Source organism: Molossus molossus, unplaced genomic scaffold, assembly GCF_014108415.1.
Source record: "Molossus molossus isolate mMolMol1 unplaced genomic scaffold, mMolMol1.p scaffold_m16_p_14, whole genome shotgun sequence".
NCBI lineage: Eukaryota > Metazoa > Chordata > Mammalia > Chiroptera > Molossidae > Molossus > Molossus molossus.
The window spans coordinates 58,960,996-58,969,629 of NW_023425349.1; the positions used below are offsets into that span (position 1 = coordinate 58,960,996).

The 8,634-nt window shown below is 42.8% G+C and overlaps 2 pseudogenes; one reads left to right on the forward strand and one right to left on the reverse strand.

Annotated features, from left to right (window-relative positions):
* Positions 1-224: 224 nt before the first annotated feature.
* Positions 225-691, reverse strand: LOC118630232 (annotated as a pseudogene).
* Positions 692-2,918: 2,227 nt separating this feature from the next.
* On the forward strand, positions 2,919-5,675 carry LOC118629317 (annotated as a pseudogene).
* Positions 5,676-8,634: the final 2,959 nt, after the last annotated feature.

Consider the following 8,634-nt stretch of genomic DNA (forward strand, 5'->3'; position numbering starts at 1 on the left):
GTACAGATAGAGTGGGAGGGAGAGAGAGGAAGAGACAGAGAGAGAGAAACATCGACGTGAAGGGACACATCGAGTGGCTGCCACCGCATGACCAACCAGGGCCGGGGACAAACTGCAACCAAGGTACGTGCCCTTAGCGGGAACCGAACCCGGGTCTCTCAGGACCGCAGGTCGACACTCTAACCGCTGAGCCAAACCGGCCAGGGCCAACGCAAACTTTTTGATTAGGCTAATCCATTTGCAAATCTGCACTGTTTCAGCACCTCGCTGAACCCGTCACAAAGTTTAAGGTCACCCTGGTTCTGGGCACACTCCAAAAACTGTTTCATCTCATAGTGGCACAAGCCAAACTGTTGCTGCTGCTGGTGTGCTGGCTGAGTTCCCTGAGGCTCCTGGTAAGTGATGTCAGGCCTGTGGGCTCAGCATTACTTCCTCCACTAAAGTCCCCAGTAATGGTATGACCCAGTGTGTGGCCCACAGCAGAGCCCACAGCCATACCAACTGCAGTGGTTGACATCTGGGCCATCAGACCTGGCTGCCGGGGTGCAGCAGTATGTGGGCCAATGGCAGATGATGCATCTGGTGCTGGTGGCTTAACTGCTGGTGCTGGACTGGTCACGCCTCTCATCTGAGGTGCCTGGCTGGCCAGAGGGGCCATACAGGAGGTGCATCTTCGGCTTCCATGCGGCATCACTACTGCACAAGGGCTTGACGTCTACGACTGCGAAGCTCGGAGACCTCCGCTGCTTCTTCTGTTGAGTGTTTTTTATTTTATTTTTAGGAATGGGCTACTAAGATACCTTCATAGTGACTGCCTTCATGGAAGCTATGGGGAAAGCTCTCTGCTCTGTCAAAATTTAAAACACAAATTCATAGCAGGCCAGCCTTTTAGGAAGAGAAGGAGGGATTACCTTCTCAGTTGTTTTCTGGCCTATTAGAGAAGCCAATACAAGATAAAAATTAATTGTTTTTTCTGCCACCACCCTGAAAATGTAGACATGGTCTTTTATGTGAAAATTCTCTCAAATTCAATCATAGTATCAGAGAATAGTGACTAAAGGCTATGGCTCTACAAGGATCGACATACAAGAGGCAAAAGTGTCCAAGTCACCTGCATTATGTGGGATGTGGGCCCAGATAATAACTCTGTGTGCTCTATTGCTGGTCTTCACACACACACACATACAACATCCAAAAGAGAATACCAACCAGGTTTCTCAAGATCAAGACCTGAATTTTCAAATATCCTTTTCATATCATGATACGAATGAAGTGAGGAACCTCATATTCATCTCAAGTTGAATGTATTTGCCCCACAAACTTGCTCCCTTATGCTGCTTTCTTCTGGTTAAATGCATCACTATCTACCCAGGCAACCATTATGGAAACTACAGAATCACCTCTGCCATTTTCCTTTTCTTCCAAATCTTTCATCAAAACCCAACTTTAATTTCATTCCTGTCATGAAGTTTTCTGCTAGTACACTAATACTTTTTTTATACCTCTGTTAACAAATTTGTTAACAAATCTTCTATGTGGGTCTCAGTTTTCCTTCACCTAATTACTGTCTTCTCTCTCTCAAACTCCTTTAGCACAGTCTTTAAGCCTTCTTTTCCTTTGCATTTTTCTGCCTCCAAGTACCTAATACAGTATCTTTTATATAGTGTGGACTCACTGAATGTTTGGGGAAATCAAAGGACTTAGACCAATCATATCTTTGTCTCCATTTCCCTATGATCCTTTGATGTTGGTGCCATTTCTTGATCAATGAGTCATGGGGTTTTCTGATGTTCTAGCAGCAGGTGTTAAAATAAGAGAAGTAATTTAAACTGTTCTCATTGTCATCTTGGTAGCTCTCTCAACTTAGATAATCCACTTCTCAAAATGGAACTGCTTTCCATAAACTTTAGGTTGCAGTGGTCCCCCATGATACCTAGTGCTTCATGTTTATGCTGCTCCCTCTTGCGTAGGTTGCCTACTTCCTTCTCAGTGGTTGTGAAGCTCACAGCAAAGGGACGAGAGAGGCAGGAAAGGCATGGCTTGTTAGCTGTAGCAATTGCATATTGATTCCCTGAAATGTCTTGCACGGCTTCTTAGTGTCACCTTTTAGGAAACAACTTCCCCTACATGCCACCCGACTCCAACCTGTTTGCTCTTTTGTAGACATAAGGTTTAAAGAATCATATAAAAGATTCTTAAAGGTATTTAAACAAGATGGCCTTAAGGATTCTCAAGATCCTATTAAATGTGCCACCTTTGATCTCAGCTCAGCTGGGAAATCTTTTCTTTTGTACAGACTTGGAAAAAATCAATATAAATGGCTGTGAGATACTGAAATTAATCCCCACTCACCCCTGCTGTTTTCTTACATGCCATTTGGTTGATCCAGAAATAAAAATGGTCTTTGGTTTCATGAACAATTTTACAATACTAGCTATAATGGGAATTTTTTTTCTTATAGAATGATAATTGATAATTTTCAAGTTATTCAGATAATAAAGGAGAAAACTTAGTTTCTGAAAGACCTGAAGTTTGTGTGGTTTGGGAAAAAGAATCCCCTTGTGGATATCTGTGCTGACATCTTTCCAGCCTCCCTGGAATGTGGGTGAGAAAGTCATGGGCTCCTCACAAAGTAATGCGACTCTTTATGCACTGACCTCTAATACAGCTCATCGAAAACATCCCTTTTCACAGCATGTTTACATAGCAACTATTTGGCTATTAAGCAAATACAGTGTTTAATAAGCCCAGAGTGATATGCTTACATGGAAACTGTAACAATCAGAGGAAAATCATACCAGAATTTTAAGAAATTAATATGTGGCTTAGACATGCAATGATCCTTGAAGAGAACAACAGTTTGTGGAAGACAAGACAAACGCCACCTGCCACAGTGACTCCAGGGGAAGATTCAGAGTATGGTCTCCTCTGGAGCAGAAACAGTTTTCCAGTATCTTGAACAGCCAGCTGAGGTGGAACAGTAGGAGAATGAGGCAACTATTTGGTTGTTCCCTGGGTAGTCATCTCCCACATCAGTGGGAATTACATTGGCAAGTTATATAGCAGTTGGTGTTTTCATTTTGTGGCATCATACAGATCTTTGTGGAACCTTGGAGGATCTTTGACCACCATATTTATCATTTATTGTGTATTCTGTGCCAGGCCCAACATGTGCTTTACATACATCATGTATTTAACCCTAGTGGGACATATGCATATTTTAAGCTCCATTTATAGATAAGAAAATAGTAGCCCACAGAAGATAAGTAACTTATCCAAAGTCTTATAACTTTTGCATGCTAGATATAATACTCAAACATTTATTCTTTTCAGTCCAGAGCCACTGAATTAGAACACTCACTATACTTTGATCAGAGGAAGGTCAGAGAGTTGCTGGATAAGCACATTCACACAAGCAAGTCATTGTGGGAGTACACATGTGAGAGTAACATCAAAGAATGTCCACTATGGTGCTCCCCAAGGACAGCAGTCTTTATAAAGTGATATGGATTTCCTTTACCCTTGCCGCTACCACAATTTCTACAGAACCTTTGGGTACTTCAGAAAGCATTTGTTGATTTGAGATATATGATTTCTAAACCTACTCCTGTTTGGTACACCTCTCATATAAAACATATATTATATACCATATAATTACATTCTAAGGGTGGAAGTAACTGTGAGGGGCAAAGCATGTAAAATAATGGTATGACACCTTTTTGTTAATTTGTTCATATCTTGGACTTTGTTTTGTTACTGGGGATAACAGATGATGGGAAGAGAAACTAAATTGGGTTTCCGAATAAAGCTTGGAAAGACAGTTTTGGAGAGAGGCAGTCTGGAGTTTGATGGGGACAGAGAGAGTGGATTTGGAGCAGCTGAGATGATGAATAGATTGTAGGCCATGAGAGGAAAAGAGAATCCTTTAGACATTGTGTCAAATTGCCTGAGCTTTTTCAGAATTGATTTTCTGTTGAATGTGGCAATTCTAGGATTTACCCATGAGACATCCAGGATTCTCTGGAGTATAAAAAATATGCTATCCTCCCATGTACACAGCACTTTACAGTTTACAAAGCATTATCTCACTCAATTCTCATAATAATACTGTGATGTAGAGAGGAGAGATATAAACCAAGCTCATTTCACAGATAAGTTCATAGAGGTTTCAAGACTTTTCTGAAGTCACACAGCCTTTAAGACATCAGAGCAGCACAGAGCCCAGACTCTTTGAGACCACAGCTGATGGGCTCTTCGGAAGACTACTTTTAGGAGTACAAGGGCAGGGGGTTTCCGCTTCCGGCAGCCGGTTTCCGCTTCCAGCAGAGGCGCGCATTCCTGAGTCTCCTTTGCCGCCATATTGTCCGGGTGAGGAGAGGGGAGAGCCCGCTACCGCCGCTTCCACTGCTGTTGGAAGAAAAGACATCTGAAACGAAGTCTTACCCACCCCCCGCCTCTGACTACGGTGACTGCCAGACCTCCAAATGTTAAGTCCAGGCTTGTTCACCAACCCGCCGGACGTGTCGGGACCGTGCCAAGCAGGGCTGGAGTTGAAGCAGGTGCGAATCTGTACGGACTCGAGAGTATTGGGATTAGGAGTCTCATGTAGTGGAATGGGGACATCAAGGTGACTGCCAGCTGGTTTGGAAATCAGGCTGGGGCAAATACAGTGAAGTGTTTGAAGCCATTAACATCACAAATAATGAAAAAGTTGTTAAAATTCTCAAGCCAGTAAAGAAGAAAATCAAGCGTGAAATAAAGATTTTGGAGAGTTTGTGAGGCGGTCCCAACATCATCACACTGGCAGACATAGTAAAAGACCCTGTGTCACGAACCCCTGCCTTGGTTTTTGAACGTGTAAACAGCACAGACTTCAAGCGATTATAATTGACGCTAACAGACTAGGATACTCAATTTTACATGTATGAGATTCAGAAGGCCCTGGATTACTGTCATAGCATGGGAACCATGCACAGAGATGTAAAGCCCCATAATGCCATGACTGATCATGAACACAGAAAACTATAGCTAGTAGAGTGGGTTTAGCTGAGTGTTACCATCTTGGCCAAGAATACAATGTCTGCGTTGCTTCTCCATAACGTCAAAGGCCCTGAACTACTTGTAGACTATCAGATGTATGATTATAATTTGGATATGTGGAGCTTGGGTTGTGTGCTGGCAAGTATAATTTTCCAGAAGGAGCCATTTTGCCATGGAGATGACAATTATGATCAGTTGGTGAGAACAGCCAATGTTCTGGGGACAGAAGATTTATGCGACTATATTGACAAACACAACGTCGAATTAGATCCACATTTCAATGGTATCTTGGGCAGACACTCCCGGAAGTGATGGTAACACTTTGTTCACAGTGAAAACCAGCACCTTGTTAGCCCTGAAACCTTGGATTTCCTAGACAAACTGCTGCAATATGACCACCAGTCACTGGAAGAGAAGCCATGGAGCACAGCTATTTCTACACTGTTGTAAAGGACCATGCTCGAATGGGCTCATCTAGCATGCCAGGATGCCTGTCAGCAGCGCCAAAAATGATGTCGGGGATTTCTTCAGTGCCAGTCCCTTCACCCCTTAGACCTCTGGCAGTCTCACCAGTGATTGCTGCCTTAAATTGCTTCAGGAAGCCTGTTCAGGCTGCCACTGATGCTCAGCTGTAATGGCCCCTTCTGTCTCCTGACCCTGGAGCAGAGGTGGGGTGTCTACTCTCTCCTTGATGCAGTTTGTGCCTAGTAGGAAGAGATGAAATACTTAAGAAGCACTGTGTCTGAACCATTGCTTGTGGATTTATAGTAGTTTAGTCATAGAAAAATTATACTAGGCTGATTTTCTTTCCTTTTAATTCGAACTTTTCATAACTCAGGGGATTCCTTGAAAAATCACCTGCAAGTAGACTATTTCACAGACACATTTTTTCCTCCCCTTCCAAATTCAGTTCCTCATTACTGAAGAACAAAGATAAACTAGCCTCAGTTCCAGCTGATGCATTTGGGTGGAGGTTTCTTCCCACGCCCACCATTGCTCATACACCATTCCAGACTTTGGGGGGTTTATATCTCATGCTCTTTTCCAGAAATTACAAAAAAAATATCTTCTACAAAGGAGGTGGGAAGGAAGGAGGGAGGACCTAAACTATAAAAGCAGTGTCCTGCTAGTCATTTACATCACTTTACTCAAAAAGTGCTTCAGTGGGGTTATTCTGGTGTATCTAGTGGAAATATGTCGTAATAGTTATGAAAAATCTACCCAAAGTACAGACAGGTCCTGAAAACTTCTGTTCAGTATAAATCATGTCCTACTGACCTGATCCTAAATCCAACCCACTTATAAGTTTAGTTTAAAACTTGAATAACCTTTGTCCTTTTATCTTTCATCTCCCAACATGCTATATAGCTGTAGGAGGGGGAAGGAAAAATCTTTTTCAATTTTCTTTGATTAGGTCATTTTGAAATGCTTTTTTTTTTTCTTTTTTAAAAATGTTATTGTTGAATGTATTACAGATATTCCTCATTTTTCCCGCATTGACCCCTTCTACCCCCTCCCGCCTCCCTCCCACCATTTCCCACACTGTTGTCTGTATCTATTGGTTATGCATATAAGGTCTTTGGTTTATTTCTTTCTACCCCCCAACCCCCTTCCCATTGAGGTTTATCAGTCTAGCAACCAATTTGTATTTCTTAATCCCTTCACCTTATTCACCCATTCCCCCAACCCTCCTCCCATCTGGTAACCAACAAAATGTTCTCTGTATCTATGAGAATGTTTCTCTCCTGCCTGTTCATTTTATTTGTAGATTCAGTTGTTGGTAGATATGTATTCATTGCCATTTTGTCTGTTCATATATTTTATCTTTTTCTTCAAAAAGACCCTTCAACATTTCATATAATAATGGTTTGGTGGTGATGAACTCCTTTAACATTTTCTTGTCTGGGAAAATCTTTATATGACCATCGATTCTAAATGACAGCTTTGCAGGATAGAGTAATCTTGGTTGTAGGTTCTTGCTTTTCATCACTCTGAATATTTCTTGCCACTCCCTTCTGGCCTGCAAAGTTTCTTTTGAGAAATCAACTGACAGTCTTATGGGAACTCCCTTGTAGGTAACAAACTGCCTTTCTCTTGCTGCTTTTAAGATTCTCTCTTTGTCTTGAACCTTTTGCATTTTGATGATGATGTGTCTTGATGTGGTCCTCTTGGGGTTCATCTTGTTTGGGACTCTCTGTGCTTCCTGGACTTGTATGTCTGTTTCCTTCATCACGTTAGGGAAGTTTTCTGCCATTATTGTTTCCAATAGGTTTTCTATTTTTTGTTCTCTCTCTTCTCCTTCTTGCACTCGCAAGATGCGAATGTTGGCACGCTTGAAGTTGTCCCAGAGGCTCCTTACACTATCCTCATTTTTTTGGATTCCTTTTTCTTTTTGCTGTTCTGATTGGGTGTTTTTTGCTTCCTTAGATTCCAAATCGATGGTTTGCTTCTTGGCTTTGCCTACTCTACTATTGAATCTGTGTAAATTATTCTTTATTTTAGTTAGTGCTTCCTTCATTTCTGACTGGTCCCTTTTTATGCTCTTGAGGCCCTCACTAAGTTTGCTGAGGTTCTCACTAAGTTCATTGAGTATCCGTATAAGCAGTATTTTGAACTCAGCATCTATTAGGTTGCATATCTCCATTTTGCTTAGTTCTTTTCCTTGGGTTTTGTTCTGATCTTTCACTTGGGACCTGTTTCTTTGTCTCCTAATTTTGACTGCCTCCCTGTATTTGTCTCTGTGTATTACTTAATGAGAGATATGGGGCTATCTGAGACCAGATGCTGCTTGTTTGAAAGAATTTAGGAAAACCTGAAGCAGGATTCAAGACAGGCCAATCCTATGGTTAAGCAAGTGGCAACAGCTTGGGTGGGCCTGAAAGTTGGGTGGGGCGGGGCCTAAGGGAATTGCCAGGGCGGGGCAACCTGTGTGAGCCTGGTTGCTGGAGTCCCAGTAATGGTGACTGTCTGCAGCCCCAGGGAAGGGCTCACCAAAGGAACAAAGGCTTCTGACAGCACGTTTGTCCCAGAGAAAGCCCCCTCTCCAGCCCTCGCTTCAATGCCAATCAGCTCAGTTCTTCCCTGTATGTCTCTGGTGCTGCTCGAGCTGCCTCCCCTCCAATCTTACAGGGAATGAGTCCGATAAGTCCGTGCACAAGCCCTCTAAGGAGCTGCCTGGGGCTTCAGCTGCCTCAGCCTCCCTGAGCCTCAGTTCCCGCTGGTTTTTCCAGCCAGAAGTTATGGGGACGTCTCTTCCTGGCACTGGAACCCTGAGCAGGGTGCCTGGTGTGGGACGGGGACCCCTCAGTCCTCAGGGAGGACTGTCCCAGCCGAGACCTCCTCCTGATTTTTATCCACCACACGTGGGTTTGGGACCAGCCCCTCCTACCAGTCTCAATGTAGCTGCTTCTTCAATTCTGTAGTTTTAGGACTTCCATTCAGCTCAATGTCAGGCAGTTTTGAATGATGGTTATTTTGTAGTTTAGTTGTAACCTTGATGTGTTTGTGGGAAGATGTGATACCACGTTTACTTAAGCCGCCAAATTGACTGGAAGTTGTCTTGAAATTCTTTTTACAAAAGAAAACAAAAACAAA